This window comes from Lactuca saligna, chromosome 5 (assembly GCF_052625555.1).
Source record: "Lactuca saligna cultivar CGN05327 chromosome 5, ASM5262555v1, whole genome shotgun sequence".
NCBI classification, from domain to species: Eukaryota; Viridiplantae; Streptophyta; class Magnoliopsida; order Asterales; family Asteraceae; genus Lactuca; species Lactuca saligna.
The window spans coordinates 136,737,037-136,755,889 of record NC_136421.1 but is presented as its reverse complement, the minus strand read 5'-3'; the positions used below and the strand labels follow the sequence as shown (position 1 = coordinate 136,755,889).

General features: G+C 35.6%; 1 long non-coding RNA gene across 1 annotated transcript; it reads left to right on the top strand.

Moving 5' to 3' along the window:
- Positions 1-17,344: 17,344 nt before the first annotated feature.
- Positions 17,345-18,013, top strand: LOC145045831 (uncharacterized). Its single transcript, XR_013681896.1, has 4 exons — positions 17,345-17,426; positions 17,537-17,604; positions 17,745-17,843; positions 17,949-18,013. It is a non-coding gene; the product is annotated as an uncharacterized LOC145045831 (long non-coding RNA).
- The last annotated feature ends 840 nt before the right edge of the window (positions 18,014-18,853 follow it).

The window sequence follows — 18,853 nt, the reverse complement described above, 5'->3', positions numbered from 1 at the left end:
CTTCGGATATAGGATTGATTGCATGTGCTATGATATTCATCTATTCTAAAAAATTTCAAATGCCTAGAGCATTAAGAGGGAAAAGTACTAGAACTGGATATGACTAATTTGATTAAGCAATTGTCGAGGACAATCTAAGGTTTACCAAAAAGATTGGTTGCTCAGGGACAGTTGGAAGTATAGTGTAATTTTTTGGAGAGGACCATATTAACATATTCTGAAAAGAGGAAACTCTTGTTCAGAAGTGATAGTCAAAACGAGAATATGGAAATATTCTCATATGTGGAAGTTATTCAATCTGTGTAAGATTATAAAACTTAATACAAGAAGGATGCTCAAAGCAATATACTTAAAATATGAGACTTCATTTCCATGTAGTTGATCTCCATTGGAATACTCTATAATACTGTTGACAAGTATTTGTGACTTTGTGCATAATCATTACAAGAGGGTCAATTCATATAAGTTTAAAATCTAACAAATTTTGGTAAATGGCAGGAATTTGGAATTCCTACATTTGCGGTAAGGACTTGGTGCTATGAAATTAGAATCATTGGAATTATGTCTATTTCACAAAGTAAAGATCATAGACAAACTTAGTGTGCATACTTGGTGTATGGCATAACTAATATTTAGACAAACATAGTGTGCATACTTGGTGTATGACATGATCAGTGTTTAGAAAAACATAGTGTACATGCTTGGAGCATGGGACAACTATTGCTTTAATTCAAGTATAAAGTTGATAATTTGAAACAATATGTAATAAATAAAGTGTAATCAATATGGTGATAAATAAAAGTTGTTCTATTTATATTCATAAGTTATGTGACCATATTGGTAAGACTGTCGTGAAGTTGGTTGTAGGTGTCAGGTTATAAGACAACACTTCATGAGTGCTCATAAGTTCTGAGTATTGGAATCAACCCACGCTCACTTGAATCACTTCATGGAATTTTATCTCGAGTGATCGTGAGACGGTAATATCATATAAGTCTTCAAACCTAGAGATATGATTTATTGCCTATGAATTGATTATGCATTGATTGTACGAAAACACATTGGTAACTTGATGTTATAAAATGTGCTTTTGTGTATAATTCAACTAGTAGTAGAACAAACATATGATTCGAAGTTTATCTATTCCTTCTTGGATTAGAAGCTGATATTTGGGCCCCTCGATGATTTTGTTATGACCTATGTACTGGGCCCGGTCAAAAATAAGTTGATGTGTTCAATTAAGTTCTTTGTTAAACAAATCGGGAATCGGGAAACAAACTGTTGGACAATAAGTACGACATTGTTCCATGTAATTGTCCGGCTGATATCTAGAACAGAGGATTATATGATCACTTATCTTAAATGGCGTATCAACATCTTCTCAGTTCCGAGAGACCTTGAAAGAGTTATGATTGACGATCGGTTCCTGAAGTATTGTAGTGATAGTTATTAGACTTATCCAAGTGGGAGACTGTTGGATAAGGTGTCTAAGTCCATAACTATTTCTGGTAAATAGTTGACCCGACCCGGCATGGTCCATTTAGGTTGCATGGCATCATGCAATTGAATAAACTAAATGAGAGAAATAACACTTATGGTTATTAATATATTATAAGTTCTAATATATTAATAATATTATTTAATTAGTTTTGATCAAGAATTAATTTAGAATTAATTAAGTGATCAAAAGATAACTAATTAGATATATGGGTAGATAAAGTAAATCTTCAATATCTTATATAGTGGGTTAAGAGGCTCCATGGATTGTCAAGTTGGGTTCCACCCATAGGATGTTCCATGGAGTTAACCCATGGATCAAGAAATGAAGAGTCATGGAACATTAGGGTTTACCTAATGCAACACACTATATAAGCAATGTAACTCTCGCCAAAATCGGCTACACTAAGAAATAAGAGGGCTTGGCTGATTTTGCATGTGTTAGAGTATTCTCTCAAGTTTATTCTTTGCATTTGGTGTTATGTGAAGCATTTGAGGCATCACATTTGAGGTGTTAGGCTCAAAAGGTTTCAAGGAACACTTTATACATCAAGGTATGTAGTGCTATCTTTTATACAAAGAAATATGTACCCCGTGTATGCTAGATAGGTTCATAACCATGGAAAAAAACTTTGCATGATTTTAAGACAAACATAGATCCAAGGTTATTAGGCTTGCATGTACACTTAGGAAGTGTTATAATACTTAAAACCCTTCACTATAATACCAATGTTATTGACATGAATTTAATCCTCTTGCGAAACCTCTATCCAAATGCTCTCATCGTTCTAGTGATAGAACTCTATTGCAAATACTTTCTCATATTTTGTTGGACTATGGCAAATTAGTTTATGGATCAGTCTCATTATACTCACTAATGAATTCTTACAATTTTCTTCATCCTTGTAAACTTATAGTTGAAGGATGCCTCCTCGTAAATTAAACAGGCACAATCCGACAATAACTCAACCGCAACAACCACCTCTACCTCAATTCGATCATGTGGTGTTCCAAACTGCAATGGTCGCGGCTGTAATGGCAGCCTTAACTCAAATCAATGCTAGCGGTACTAGCGGGAGTAGAGTGGGTATTAACTCTACCCAAGGTGATAGTCATGGACACCCTAGGGAGTATTTATATAAGGACTTCACCAATTACAAATCTAGATCCTTTAATGGAACTGGAGGAATCATTGCTATGTTGCAATGGTTAGAGAAAACGGAGTCGATCTTTGAGATCTGCTCCTGCCCAAAAGGAAGCAAAGTAAAATTTGCTGCCTACACCTTCTCTGCTAGAGCCCTCACATGGTGGAATGGCCATGTAAAGTCACTTACTCTGGTAGTGACTAACGCGATGGGATAGGATACACTGAAGGATCTTATGTCAGGGGAGTACTACCCGAGGGGTGAAGTTCAGAAACTTTGGAGCCTTAAAATTAAACGTTCTGACATAGTAGCCTACATGACTAGGTTATGTGATTTGGTGGCCTAATGTCCAGGAATGGTCCCCACTGAGAGCAAAAAGATCGAAAGGTACATCTGGGGACTGGTACCTCTATTTCAGGGGAATATATTGTCTTCAAACCCCTCTACATTCGATGGTGCCAAGAGATTTGCACAGAGACTTATTGACCATGGAGTCCATCCACAAGCAACTACCCCTACTGTTCTAGAACCGGCCAAAACAAACGATAACAAGAGGAAGTTTGGGGGCAAGAGGAAGAACCAATTGGCGTAGAACCTTACAAAGAAACAACAGGTTGTAGTTGTTCATGCCGCAACAACCCCTACTGTCCCTACACCAACAAAGTAGTATGTTGGGAGTCTGCTGAAATGAAACAAGTGCAACTTCCATCATGTTGGACCTTGCTGAGAGATGCATTGTGCTAACTGAAATAGGAAGAGGCCACTACCCGTTTCTATAAGGCACCAGCAAGACCAATCTCCCAGGTCCCTAGTACTGGAGCGGGCCAGGCCTGCTACGGGTGCGGTGAAGTGGGACACTACAAATGGAATTGCCCTATGGCGGGGATCACTAATGGAGTAGGAAGAGTGCTCGCCACTTGTCATGAGAAGCCGTGGCAGACCCTACGGTGGTCACGGGTATGTTTCTCCTCATTAACTCATATGCATGCATACTATTTGATAGTCGAGCAGAGAGGAGTTTTGTAAATCGAAAATTTGCACACTTAATTAAACAGCAACCTCAAGCACTAAAAGAAACTTTAATTATAGAAATGGCTAATGGGAAAACTGAGACCTCTAACAATATATACATAGGATGTACCCTCTCTCTAAATAGCTATTCATATCAAATCGACCTCATGCCTATCTCAATTAAAAGTTTCGATGTCATTATCGGCATGGATTGGTTCAGTCTTCATTGTGATGACATCTTGTGTTTTGGGAAAGTTGTTCGTCTTAATCTACCAAATAGTGAAACCCTAGTTATCTATGGTGACAAACCAGGCAAGAACCTTCGAATCATCTCAAGTATTCAAGCCCAGAAGTACTTATGAAAGAAATATAGTGTGTTCCTTGCTAATGTGGTTGATGTGAACCAAATGGTGAACGATATTAAGGATATCCCTGAAGTCTGCGACTTTCCCGACATCTTTCCCGAATATCTACCAGGATTACCTCCACAACATCAATTCAAGTTCCGAATCGACTTAGTTCTAGGAGCGACCCTTGTAGCCAAATCGCCTTGCCGACTAGCACCAGATGAGATGTAGGAACTATCCAGTCAGCTAAATAAACTCCTTAGCAAAGGATTTATTACACCAAGCTTCTCACCATGGGGAGCATCGAGCTTTTTCGTGAAGAAGAAAGATGAATAATTCTGTATGTGCATCGACTAGCGCGAGGTAAACAAACTAACCGTTAAGAATCGATACCCTCCGTCGCGGATAGACGAATTGTTTGACCAACTTCAAGGAGCAAGCTACTTTTCAAAGATTGACTTAAGATCCAGGTATCACCAGCTATGAGTTTTAGAGGAAGATGTTCCCAAAACAGTTTTCCGAACTTGTTATGGTTACTACGAGTTCGTAGTGATGACCTTCAGATTAACCAATGCACCCACAGTGTTCATGGACTTGATGAACCGGGTGTGTCATCCTTACGTAGATATCTTCGTGATATTATTCATCAATGACATATTTATCTACTCACACAGTAAGCATGAGCATAGTCAACATTTACGATAGGTCTTGGAAACACTACATGTAGAGAAGCATTACACAAAGTTCTCTAAATGCGTATTTTGGATTCGAAGAGTCGAATTCTTCGGTTACCTGGTCAGCAAAGAGGGAATTCACATTGACCCTTCCAAAATCAAATCCATCAAGAACTGGTCAGCACTGAGGACGCCTATGGAAATCTGCCAATTCTTAGGCCTCACTGGATACTATCACATATTTATTCAAAACTTCTCGAGGATCGTAAAACCAGTTACCACTTTGACCCAGAAAGGTGTGACCTTTGACTGTGAAGAGAAATAAGAGAAGGCATTACAAACGCTGAAGCAAGCCTTATGCAACGCACCGATATTATCCCTCCTAGAAGGGATAAAGGATTTTGTGGTGTACTATGACACATCCAACCAAGGGCTCCGTTGTATCCTTATGCAATGGGGAAAGGTCATTGCCTATACCTCAAGACAACTTAAGACACACGAAGTCATTTACACTGCACATGACCTAGAGTTAGGAGTAGCTGTATTTGCTCTGAAGATCTTGAGACACTACCTATATGGTACGAAAAGCACTATCATTACAGATCACAAAAGCCTTCAACATATATTCGATTAGAAGGAGATTAACATGATACAACGACGGTGAGTCAAGCTACTAAATGACTACGAATGTGAAATTCATTAGTATCCCAGTAAAGTCAATGTGGTAGCTGATGCACTAAGTTGGAAAAAGAACTCGGGTCGTAGAGTCAAGTAATTGACTATGACAATCCATTTACATCTGTCCATAAAAATTAAGGAGGCTCAGTAGTAAGCCTTAAAACGTGATAATATAACGGGTGAATCCCTGAGAGGGATGGATAAGAACTTAGAAGCCAAGAGTGACTGAGCCTTATACCTCATGGATCAGATCTGGACACCAAAACATGATAGATTCAGAGACATGATCATGAACGAAGCACACAATACTCGATACACTGTTCACCCAGATTTAGATAAGATGTATCTGTATCTCAAAAAGCTATATTGGTAGCCTAACATGAAAGTAGGGATTGCTACCTTCGTGGGCAAGTGTCTTACTTGCACCAAAGTTAAGGTAGAATATCAAAAGCCCATAGGTTTATTACAACAACCAGAGATTCCTAAGTGGAAGTGGGAACGGATTACAATGGACTTCATAACAAAGCTACCTAAGGCAAAGGGTGGTCTCGATACCATTTGGGTGATCGTGGACCGGCAAACCAAGTCCGTGCACTTCCTACCAATTAAGGAAACCGAAAAAATGGAGAAACTGACCAGAACCTACCTTAAAGAGATAGTACAAGTGCATGGTATGCTTATATCTATTATCTCTGATTGATAAAGTAGATTCACCTCGAGGTTCTGGAAGTCACTACAAAAGGCACTAGGAACTAGGCTAGATATGAGTATAGCCTACCATCTACAAACTGACGGACAGAGTGAGAGGACTATTCAAACTCTAGAAGATATGTTGCGAGCCTGTGTGATAGACTTTGGAAAGGCATGGGATACTCATTTACTCCTTGTCGAGTTCTCTTACAATAATAGTTATCAGACTAGCATAAAGGCTGCTCCATACGAAGCCCTCTATGGCCGCAAGTGCAGATCACCTCTGTGCTGGGCTGAAGTGGGTGATACTTAGTTAGCAAAAGGGAAAATCCCTGACATCACTCTCACCGGTCCAGAAATCATCCGAGAGACTAGAGAAAATATTGTACAAATTAGAGCGACTGAAAGCCTCGCGAGACAGATAGAAAAGCTACGCAGATAAACAACAAAAACCCTTGGAATTCCAGGTTGGCGATCGTGTCTTATTGAAGGTCTCACCCTGGAAGGGTGTAATATGCTCCGGAAAGCATGGAAAACTAAATTTAAGGTACATTGTGCCTTTTTAAATTCTCGCACGAATCATCCCCATAGCTTACAAACTCAAACTACCTCAAGAACTTAACAACGTACACCCTACTTTCCACGTGTCGAATCTAAAGAAGTGTCTATCTGACGAGACTCTTCTTTTCCCACTCGAGGAAATCGAGATCAATGAGACCCTCAACTTTGTGGAATAACCCATAGAAATCATGGATAGGTAAGTCAAACAAACCAAGCAAATTCGTATTCCGATAGTGAAGGTTCGCTAGCATTCAAAGTAGGGACCCAAATTCACTTGGGAACAGGAGGATCAAATGAAATTTAAGTATCCTCATCTTTTCCATTAGTCCATGTGTTCTTTTATTAGTCTTAATTTTGAGACGAAATTCCCTTTAACGGGGGGATGATATGACAATCCATAATTTTTATCTTGTAAAAGTCAACTTATCAAATAAAGGTCAAGCTTATTTCTTTATTTATTTATCTTAAATAGAATTGGTTCAATGAGTAATAGGTATATAGAACTTGAATACAAGAGTATTTTAGTGTTGGAGGAAAATCATTTAGGACTGAGATCCTTGCCTGAACCGCAACCTCGCATAGACCCCAAACTAGGATCATGGCCGCAAACCCTCGCAGCAGCAAACGAGGTTCATAGCCATAAACCTCGACCGCAAACAACTTCGGGTCGTGCACTCGCTTCGGCCGTAAACTCCATTTAGACCATGAACCCTATATATATATATATATATATATATATATATATATATATATATATATATATATATATATATATGTTTGACTGATTTTATCCTCAATTCTACACCTCTGAACGAAAACCCAAGAAGTTTTCTCTCAAAATTAAGAATATGATTCATGTTCCTTGTTTGGTTGTGGGCTTAGGGTAGGATCACTAGTCCGACTGTCGGTTGAATCATAGTTATGCTTACTAAATATATAACTGAATATTAAAACTCGTTATTATCAAGGAATATACTTAACTCAGTTGCATATGTTGGAAAATTGAGTCTTTTCTGCAAATCAGTAACAGTCAAACAAACATACTAGTAAACTATAATAGGTATAGTTTAAAGGATCATTACATACTATTTCTAGAACAGAGAAACAATATGTGAGTCAATACATACATACTATTACTATTCATTACAAGGTATACAATTCATTTATATGAACAAAAAGGAACCTACATACTATAACAAGAACAGGATAACTAAAATGTGAGACACTATTTCATGGCATAGCAATACACTTGCTATGTCATGTTTTCTAACCAGAGTCTCTTGGAGGGAGAGCGTGAGTTTGTGCATAGATTTATATGCGATTTACCATCCCGCACCGTGCTACTAGCTACAGTGGGACCTGCAGGTCTACGGGTGACAAATATCATATCATTATCGACGCTTGAAGAACGTCATGTTTTATACTAGTCTATCAAGCATGTTTACAACCAAATAACATTTTTCTTAATTAACCATTGGTTTTCAAGGTAGTTAATGCATCAGTAGTGTATTTTATACAATTACTACTATGAATCTTCATTTTTCCATTACATTCATACAATGAAATTCTTACATGAGAAATGCACACTATTTTCGAGTAAAGATAGTTTTACAAATATGGAAAACATACATTTATACTATTTCAAGTACAAACATACATTTTACACTACTTTCAAAGAAAATAGGTAATACAAAAATTTGAGTCTTGGTAGAAGACTACTCTTCATTTAAAGGCAGAAAATATAGGATTTTCTAGGAAAGATACAAACATTTTTGCTTGTCAGATGTAAACATTTTTACTAAAGAAATACAAACATTTTTATGAAACAGATGCAAACACTCGACACTAAAATGCTTATGCATTCACCAACTTAAATGTTGATACTTTCTTTCAAAATAACTTGTATTCTCAGGAAACCAGTATATAGATACTCAATCCGGTTTTTGAGAAGATAGAGCAAGTTCAGACTCGTCTTTTATTTTGCTTTACATTTTTTGGTGTTATACTACTTTACAAAGAACACACTTGTATTAAATATTTTATTAATGTAATGGATGTTGTTGCTTGTTTAACTATTGTGCATTGTTATGAAACTGTACATGACGTCCTCGCGCCCCCGAATGTTTCTGCCATCTTGGTTTGGAGGTGTGACATTATGTTATCATTATTATATAGTGAAGAATCTTTATGTAATATGCCTTAAAATATTGTATAGTAAATAAGCATGATTACATAGTGATGAATGTTGTTTATGAATTTAATAATAAATTTAATGAAAATTAGGAATACACTTAGAAAGGCAATGTTAGTAACCTAAACTTAGGGACATATCATATGCGGATTTAATAATGACATAATAGGTTGAAGGAGTACCTATAGGAAAAACAACTTAATCCAAGGTATAGTCAAGTGGTTTTCCAGGTAACCATTTCGATACATGGTCTCTTGAGGAGGGGCTCGAGTGATGTTGGCATGGTGCTGACACCAGGCCAAACATCACATTTAAGTGGGGGTAACGACAATAGAAAATATCATTTATACCACTCTCGAACGAGAATGCAATGTACTTTTATATGTGATTCAGAGTAGTGAATGCAATGAATCGGGGACAATGTTACACATGAGTGTCGTGCATTACTTAGTGCATTGGGTTGATACGGTCATGTTAGTAGTGATTGGGATAATTTTCTTTGGATTTAGTGATGATATAGACCCATATTAGCAACAAATAATGTGATGAATTAAGTGAAGAACCAAGTGATAAAATAATGTGATGTACAAGAAATAAGAATCAAACATGAACATCAAGGAATCTCAATTTCTCAGTCTCATAACATTGAGAAAGTGCTTAGGAAGTTTAATTGTTCAGACTGTTCTCTTGTAACTACTCCTTTTGATCTAAATAGGAAACTTATGCCTAATACCAATGCAGCTATATCAGAACTTGAGTATTTTAAGGGTATTATTTGTTTAATGTATGCCATAATCAGCAAAAGACTTGACATAGAATTTTTTTTTGTAAGAAAACTGAATAGGTTTACTAGCAATCATAGTACTCATCACTACCAAGTAGTAAGGTGGGTGTTTATCAAAATTAATAAAACCATTGACTATGTTTTGAAATATGTAGGATTTCCTTATGTCATAGAAGGCTATTTAGATGCTAGTTGGATTACAAACATCGAAGATCACTCTTCTATAAGTATTTGAGTGTTTATTCTTGGTGGATGTGCATTTCTTGGGCCACTAAGAAGCAAAGATGCATCACAAATTTGATTATATAATATCAATTTATATTCCTTGAAGCTATTAGAAAAGAAGCATAATGGTTAAGGAATTTTTCTTTATGAAATTCCTTTGTGGCCAAAGCCTATATCACCCATTTCTATACATTATAATAGTGTTTCCGCCTTGGAAAAAGTCTATAATCAAGTGTATAATCGAAATTCATGAGATTTGGGTGTTAGTCATAGTATGGTGTGTATGTTTATAACCTATGGTGGTTATTCGAGCTCGGCAAAATTTAGTTGACCACTTGACAAAGGGGTTAGAGAGAGAGAGAGAGAAAGAGACCAAATTCCCTTCTTATACAATGTTAGAAGCTTACTACAATGTGAAAAGCTTGCTTATGGAGATTGAAGAAAATATCTGTAAACATCCCAAGGTATGTGCTTAAACTTGTAGAGGGAAAAGTAGGTTGAATAAGTTCTTAATAGTTCTATTGAAAAACTGCATTATAGGTGCATGATTTAGAAGAACTACCTATGTGAAGTGTTTCCACTTTAAAAAACTTGGGTAAGGCTTTTATGCACTCGTGAATGGATTGGTCACATGGTTGTATTAGTGCCAAGTATGAAACATTAATATTTGTGTAAAACTTTTGGGTATAATATTTCGAGTTACTCAAATGAGTCGAATGGTTCAATCCTTAGGACACATTGGCTCCAACTCTCGAGTATTTGAAAGGTGTATTATACTATAATGATATTTAATCTTCAAGACATTTTTATTTATTCAGGAGTTTGGTTTTGTGTTTTCTTTGGTAAGTTAAGGATAAAACTAAAATACGGGACGAATTTTGGGGATTTTAGTTTTATCAATATATTTAGGTGTAGTTAGTATTAATATCGAGAAACCTTGGTATTAGTTTACTATCTGATAGGGAAGGTATGGGGTGTTGATGAAGTGGTAATCGAGTAAAGATAATCAAATCAGAGTAAAAACGATATGAAATGATCATGAGATGTAAATATGATCTTGTTTCAGCTCTATTATACTTCCAAAGTTTTACAGAGAGTAAAAAGACAAGTTTTGTAAAGATTTTTATCTAACTCTAACTAAAGTCCCTATTTATAGGAAACATGAAAGTATACAAAAAATACTAAGTCCTGGCATTAAGCTTCGAATAAATGAACCTTAGTAAATACATTACAAAAAACACATGAAGGGTACATACTTCAACTCATTACAAACAATCTTTGACCCTTACAATCTCCCCCTTTGGAATGATGTCGAATTCTCTCAGGTTGTGAGAATTTGTATGGCATACATCATTACCATTCGAATTTCCATGTACCCAGATATGATATTCTTAAGCTCCTTCTTGTCCCCTTCATTATTTTTCTTGCAGTGATTCATACGAACTATAAAATTCGTATACTGAGACATTGTATATCTTTCAACTTCACAAGCTTGGAACAAATACCTTTTTGCCTTTCCAACTTTATCTTTCCCTGCGAAGACCATTCCAAATAGTTTTAAACAAATCTCCCCATCTGCATATTTTGTAACAACCCGATATTTCAACTGTTTGTAATGACCTAATAGGTCAAGTATTGTAAACATCTTTGACTTAATAAAATTAACTTTGATAATAAAATGTCCAAAAAGTTTCTATTTAAATTCTTCTATGTTTAAATGTCATTAAACCATGATCGTACGTAAAAAGAATGTCCAAATCCGACTTCGTATATTGAAGTTATGATTTTTCCAAGCTCGGCTTAGCAACAGACAACTAAAAACTCGAATCGGAGATCGAGCGACTTTTGGCTGGAATGACCTAAACGAGAATCGAAGGTCTCGACAATGGTATTTCAGCGGTAAAAAGTCTGGCAAAAACCGACGTCAGATAAAGAAGTTATGGATTTTTAAAGAAATTTCTTAATCACGTCATATTAATAAATAAATAATAAAAATAATTTCGGAATTTGCCAACGGAATCTAAATAAAAGTTGTAGATCGTAGTCTCACCTTCGCGGGGATATAAAGAACGTCGAAAACGGAGTTCGTATGAAGGAGATATGAATTTTTGAAGTTTGATAATTAATTTATATATAAATTTTATTAAAAAGTTGGTATTATCCGAAGGAGTCAGCCTAGGGCCGAAGTACATGCCGCGTACCCTCGTACGCCTCGCGTACTCAAGGCCACGGCCTCGGATCGTCCACGTCGCCCTATGCGAAGCTACCGACCCGTCCCATCCGACCCGCCCCATCCGACCCATCCCGTCCGAAGTGCGTAAGCGATGACGCACGGGTACGCGCTGCGTACGGAGGCGGTTCAGCACCCCTATAAAAGGGATGCGAGCCTTTCCGAAAATTTTGCTCATTTTCTCTCTTTCTCTCACGATCTTGCCTCGATTTCCGTGCTCGTTCAAACCCGAAGCCCTGGTCTTTTTACTCAAGTCCCGAGAGTCGATTTTACTCCCGAGATTCCCGAGAATCCCGAGAAAAATCTGTTTCCTGAGATGAAACTCTGCCCGGTTTTCCATCTTGCTATCTTCAAACTTTCAAGTGAGTTCATACCCTTTAACTAATGTTTTAAACTACTTTTAAATGTTTTATGGGGGGGAATACAAGTAGAATCATGCTAGGATTATATCAATCGCATGCGATTAATAAGTAGAATTACGCTAGTTATTACATTAATCACATGTGATTTATATACAGCATTCAAAAGATTTTGCTACTCATTAGCCGTCTTACCAAACAGTTTCCTTCAAATGATTTTTATAAACATTTTATATGTTTTAAACTACTTATTACACTGTACATTTTACTCGGTACATTACCTTTCAAACTTATTTACAACTGTGTTTCAATCAAATGTTTCCTTATACTCAAAACTGTTTTATCATACTTATGCCTTCAAATTGTTTTATAGATCGACATCAAGTCGATCTTTTCTTAAAATAATATTTATGTTTCAAATGTCTTACAAAATTCATTTATGCTTTTATATTATAAATTGCATGCCTCTATATGTATAGTTATATAAGAAATGTTTAAAAGACTTAGGAAGGCTATCCACCCTATTTCCTTTTCGCGCCTTGAGATGTGGTCTGGTGGGATATTGGGTATTCATCCGAAAGTCGTTTAAATATTAGTTATATATCATGTGTACATATATAGTCATAAAAAGTTCTTTCCAGTTCATCCCATGCCCTTAGTTAGTAAGGGTATACATCCATGACCATACGTACCAGTTAGACTGCTAGTAAACTACCATATGGGTAGTTTAGGAAGATACTAGAACCGTTACTAGAACGCGATATCATACAATGAGTCAGTTCATTCATGAGTCAATACTTTCTAGAACATTACATATACAACTATACTAGAACGAGAAACATTACCCATACATTAATACGTTAACAATTGTGATCCACTGTATCGGAGCATGCGTTAAATGTAATGGCCCGAGTTGTAGCCAGAATTCTCTTGGAGGGAGAGCGTTGAGTTTGCATATAGATCTATACTGGATTGACTATCCTACACCTTGCTGCTAGCTACAGCCAGACCTGCAGGTCTGCGGGCGCCAAACGTCATTCCGTTATTACGACCGTTCTTTATGTCGTTGTTATCAGTCGATAGTATGGTGCAATTATCACATTATACCTTAATATAAATCCGGTTTAAGGTAGTTAGTACAGCAGTAGTTCCTATAATACAAAACTACAGTACTACAATGATTTACCCATTACATTTTTAGTGATAACCTCACTTAAACTTTAATGTACAAACTATATTTTGTTAAAAGATAGTTACACTTGGGAAATTACACACTTTTACAACAAACGAGCATACAAAATATTTAAGCCCTGTAGAAGGCTACTTTAATAGAAAATATAGGTTTTTCTGAGAGATTCAAACTTTTACAAACATTTACATACAATTTACAACTTATACTTACGACAGGTTCACACGTTTTGATAACAAACATCGACACTAAAATACTTATGAACTCACCAGCTTAATGCTGACAAACTCTTTCAAAATAACTTGTATTCTCAGGTCATCAGTAGATAGGTACCGATCCCAGCTTTTGAGAAGATGAAGCGCATTCAAGACTCATCATATTATTTTGATTTACATTATATTTTTGGTGTCTAAAACTGTACAGAACACGCTTGTATTAAAATTTTATATTTAATGCAATGGATGATGTTGTTTGCTTATTTACATTTACTGTGTTGTGATACTTTACATGACATCCTCCGCCCCAGAACGTTTCCGCCATTCTTGGTTTTGGGGTGTGACATATTTCTTCAATTCTGCTTGAGACTTTGTTGGTTCCATAGTAGCTTTCACTTCTAAACCTTTCACCATTGCTAATTCCACTTTAGTAAGAGCTAAACTTTCTTAGTAATTTTCCAAAAATATCTTGATGTATGCAACTCCAAGTCAAAAAACATCAAGATCAGTTTCTCAAAGATATGGATAACTCCTGTCATTTAAGAGCAATGCAACTTGTATAAGATCATACAAGTTCATCAGTGGAAAGTCAGCCACAGAAAAATCACAAACTTGTGCATTTGCCCTTTTTACAAGAAATCGAACATTCTGCATCACATCCTCGAACAAAACATCCATCCTTATCTGATAACCTAAGGTACTTTGATCAGGGACCATACTTCTTCTGGATCCTTCCCAAGAACAGCATGGAATCGAAGCTTCATGTAGTTGTATTCATCTTCGCTCTTGAATTTATCCGAAATTTTGAATTATGGCATTAAAAACATCATTTTGTTAATTGGAAGTCAAGCTGGCTTGAATCTGTATTTGTAACCACATAACTTTGCTTCAGTTTCTTCTCAAATGCATACATGTGATTGTAAGCCACCTCCGCCTCTATGGTCTCGTAGTTTTAATGTTTAGCAGGCACTACTAGAAAAAAGGCCTTTTACGACGCGCAAAATACGACGCTCATTGATCTATGTTACACAAAGGAGAGTGACATTAGAAAAATGTCATCTCTTCAAAAAACTTAAGGATAGAAGACACGCATTATTGCACGCCCTTAAATTAGTGTCTAGAAAAACACGGAGGGCACCTATAATAAAATGCGCGTCGTCTAAGGATGTCGCTTTATATTTTTTAATGGAATGCGCGTTCCATCCTTTAATAGTGGGGGAAAGGGGGAAATGAAATTCTGAAAAAATTAAAAACCCCGCCTTCCTTTTTTTCTCCTTTCCCTCTTGCCCAAATTATGAACGCTCCTTCCTTACTGCCGCCTACTTCTTCCCCCACTTACTTTTACCCACTAGAACCACCATATCTCCCACTCGATGTTAAAATTGTTAGAAAAAACCCTAATTATACTCTCAAGTCTCAATATTAGGAATGTGAATCTTGATTCTCTTTTGTTTCAGATTCCCCACAGATAAATCGAAAAACACACAGATGAAGAACCGTAACTTTGCTCCATTAGCTTCCCGATTGCATCTCATCATCACCTTTGAAACTTCTGCGTTAGAGACCCAGGTAATCAATTTAATTTTCATTCCTTCACATATCTTTTTCTAGTTTTGAATGATTTGGCGGTTCTTATGTAAAAATTTGGACCGTATCCTGCAAAAAAATTGGGCATATTTGAATAGAAAGCGGATCTGAATCTAGCACTCTCGATATGATTATCAGGCTCAAAGGACTGGGCGTCGTTAGGAAGGTCGTCATGGGTCGCTAAGGGCGCTAAACACCGCCCGATATCTTCTGCCAAAGGGGTCGCCAGCCAAGTCTCGCCAGCAACTTAACGAGAAGAGAGAGAGAGAGGAATAAAGATGTTCAAGCATTCATAGTGGTAACTTCCATCCCTAAATCGACTTATGTTCTTCTGTTTTTTTACTTCTCGATTTATTATGTTAATCCATTGTGCATCTCTATTGTTTTTGTTTTTGTTCATATTTCAATGAATTCTCAACTCCTATACTCCATTTTTGTGATTTATGTGTTTGATTTCTGCAATTTACCTTTGTCTTTCCATGGTGTTTAGACGAACACCAAGTGTTCGATGAAATTCCCCAGATATCATTAAGTCTTTAGCACCTATTACATATGTTTTATGAAGTGAGCAATGCTTCATTTGATAATATTCACATGTATTTTTATGTTTTTAATAATTTGTGTTGTGTGCCACTATATGACTACATGTGTGATTTAACTATATGCATTCAATTGTGGGTGTTGCTGCACTCAATGGTAAGATATTCTTGAAATTTTAATCCATTGTTACATTGTTTTCATGTTAATTTAATGGTTGATGGCCAAAGATGTTTTTATTTTGTCAAATTTAGGGCACATCTAGTTTGTGTTTAACCAATGGATGGAATTTAGTTCCATTGCAATCATTTAAAAGGCCAAAATACCCCTTTGTATGTATAACGATTAACCAAAAATCTTAAATTAACTATTTTTTGTGCAAATGATTTTTCAGTCAAAGGCAAATTCGCAAAGAAAAGTTGCAGCTAAGGCACACCACTAAAAGGAGTTGTAGTGATTTTGTGTTTTGAATAATTCTTGATGATGAATTAGTGTGGCCATTGGCCATGTTATATTTTATCTTTTGCTTGTAACTCTTCGATTTTCAACCATGAGAAATGGTAATACGTTTTCTTAGTTTTTTTTTCAACCATGAGAATGTATGTTTATTCAAGTATGTTAATTTAACTTGTTCTAAATGGATCCATGACATTGTGAATTTTAGAAATTTTTTATTTTTTTACACGGTAATTTGATATATAAATTGTTTATACATTGATCCCTAAAATTTTGTTCAATACTAGTTCTCGAGAAGTATTTTATTATTGAATCCCCAGTATTTTTTTTATTGAATTTAATTAATAGTTTATAATAATTAATTTTAGATATGAAGAAGCGGAAACATTTGGAAGGAAGGGCTAATGTACAAAAGGTTGCTTTCAGTATGATCTAGAATTCAGTGAGCTATAGGTTTGTTATTCTTCAAACTTTGCTTGGTTGAAAATGGTGATCTGTTCTATTATATATATATATATATATATATATATATATATATATATATATATATATATATATATATATGTTGCTTATTTGTTAGAAATTTTCTAACAGGGGCAACTGTGTCATTTAACAGAGCTGATGTATTGAGAGAGAAAACATAGAAGCAGTGTTTGCATCTTGTGATGCAGCTCATGGAAGATGGGCAAAACTTATTGGTGTTCGTGCTCTTTTGCATCCAAGACTAAGGCTTCAAGACTTTTTACAAATATATAACGTGTCACAATAATTTGTAACTGCAACAGAGAAGGTAAACAACAATTTTTTGATTAATAATATTATTATTGTTGTTATAGATGACAAAACTGAAAGCAATGCTTGATCAAGAAACATGGGTTGAAGTAGATGTGGCTGATGAATTCTAGGGAATTATGGATTCCCTTTCTAGAACAATTGTTCACTATTTCTAAATTCTAATTACTTTGTATGTTTCAGTGGTCTCCTGACAAATCATCCATCTTTGGAAGCTCAGCAGAAGATGGTGTCTTGAACATCTGGGATCACAATAAGGTGTGTCAACTCAACCAAAAACCACTTTTACTTTCATTCCATTTTCCCCTATTCTTTTCTTGCAACAAATTGTTTTTTTTTTAATAAAAGGTTTGTTTGTTTATCTACAGGTTGGTGAACGTTCTGGTCCAGCCTCAAAGTTTGCACCTGGCTTATTGTTCAGACACTCTGGACATAGGTATATATATATATATATATATATATATATATATATATATATATATATATATATTTAATTTTAATTAATGGTTTTCCTTTTTACAGAAATAAAAAAATAGATAAAAATTGAAACAATATTATATTGTGCTATGATTGAAGGGATAAGGTGGTTGATTTCCACTGAACTCGCATGATCCATGGACAATTGTCAGTGTGTCGGATGATGGTGAAAGCACAGGTGGCGGTGGAACTCTACAGGTATGTATATATATCACTTATTTATTATTATTTTAGTTTTTATTAAAATGTTATTTATATTGATTAGTTGAAATGTTTGTTTTGTTTGAATGATGATGTGTGTAGATATGGAGGATGATTGATTTGATTCATAGACCACAAGAAGAGGTGATTAACGAGCTGGAGCAGTTAATCACCTCATCCCTGGTTTTGATGTTGAAGTTATTTCCGAATTTGGGATTTAGAAATTTGATTCGAGTCTATTCAACTTGTGAAGTTTTCTTTAATTTATTTTCTTTTTAAAATTAGTTGCAATGGAATTTAGATTTCGAATCAATGTTTCATCTGTTTGATAAAAAAAAATGTTTCTCTAGCTTTCAAGGAATGAATCATGTACAAGCACTTAAATAATTAGAGAAAAATATGACTAAATCCACTAATCCATAGTTTTTTTTCAATTTTTCTATGAACGCAATTGGTATGAGACATTTCTTGCGGTTAAGTTTTTTTCATTGCTAACCAATAATTGTGACGTTGAAACCTTATGCTAGTTTCATTTCAAGTGATATAGATTCTGTGAGAAGAAGTTCTTGAGCTAATGGGAGACCAAAGAGTCAACATCCAGAAAGCATATTTATATCTTGCTCTGACCGATTAAATTATTGCTAACACATATGAATTAACTACTGTACGCATATCAAATAATTCTTGAATTGTTGGTTTTTGATTAGATGCAGTCAGGTTCTTTTATCTTTTATCCCCCGCTTTAGTAGCCATCTTTGGAAAGCCCTTGTTCTCAAAACAAAACAGGTGATTCTTACAATTGTCAAACTGAATTTTATCTATGGTTCTGGTTGCATAATTATTGTATTCATCATTTTAACTGAGATCTTATTTTACTTTGTCAGGATATGGACATCCAAGATAGAGAACTAGTAAATGACTGGCTCATGATCATAGTTTACAAAGAACGTGGTTTTGGCTGAAAAACATATTACCATGTGGTATGCATCTTCCTTGAAACTTCATGA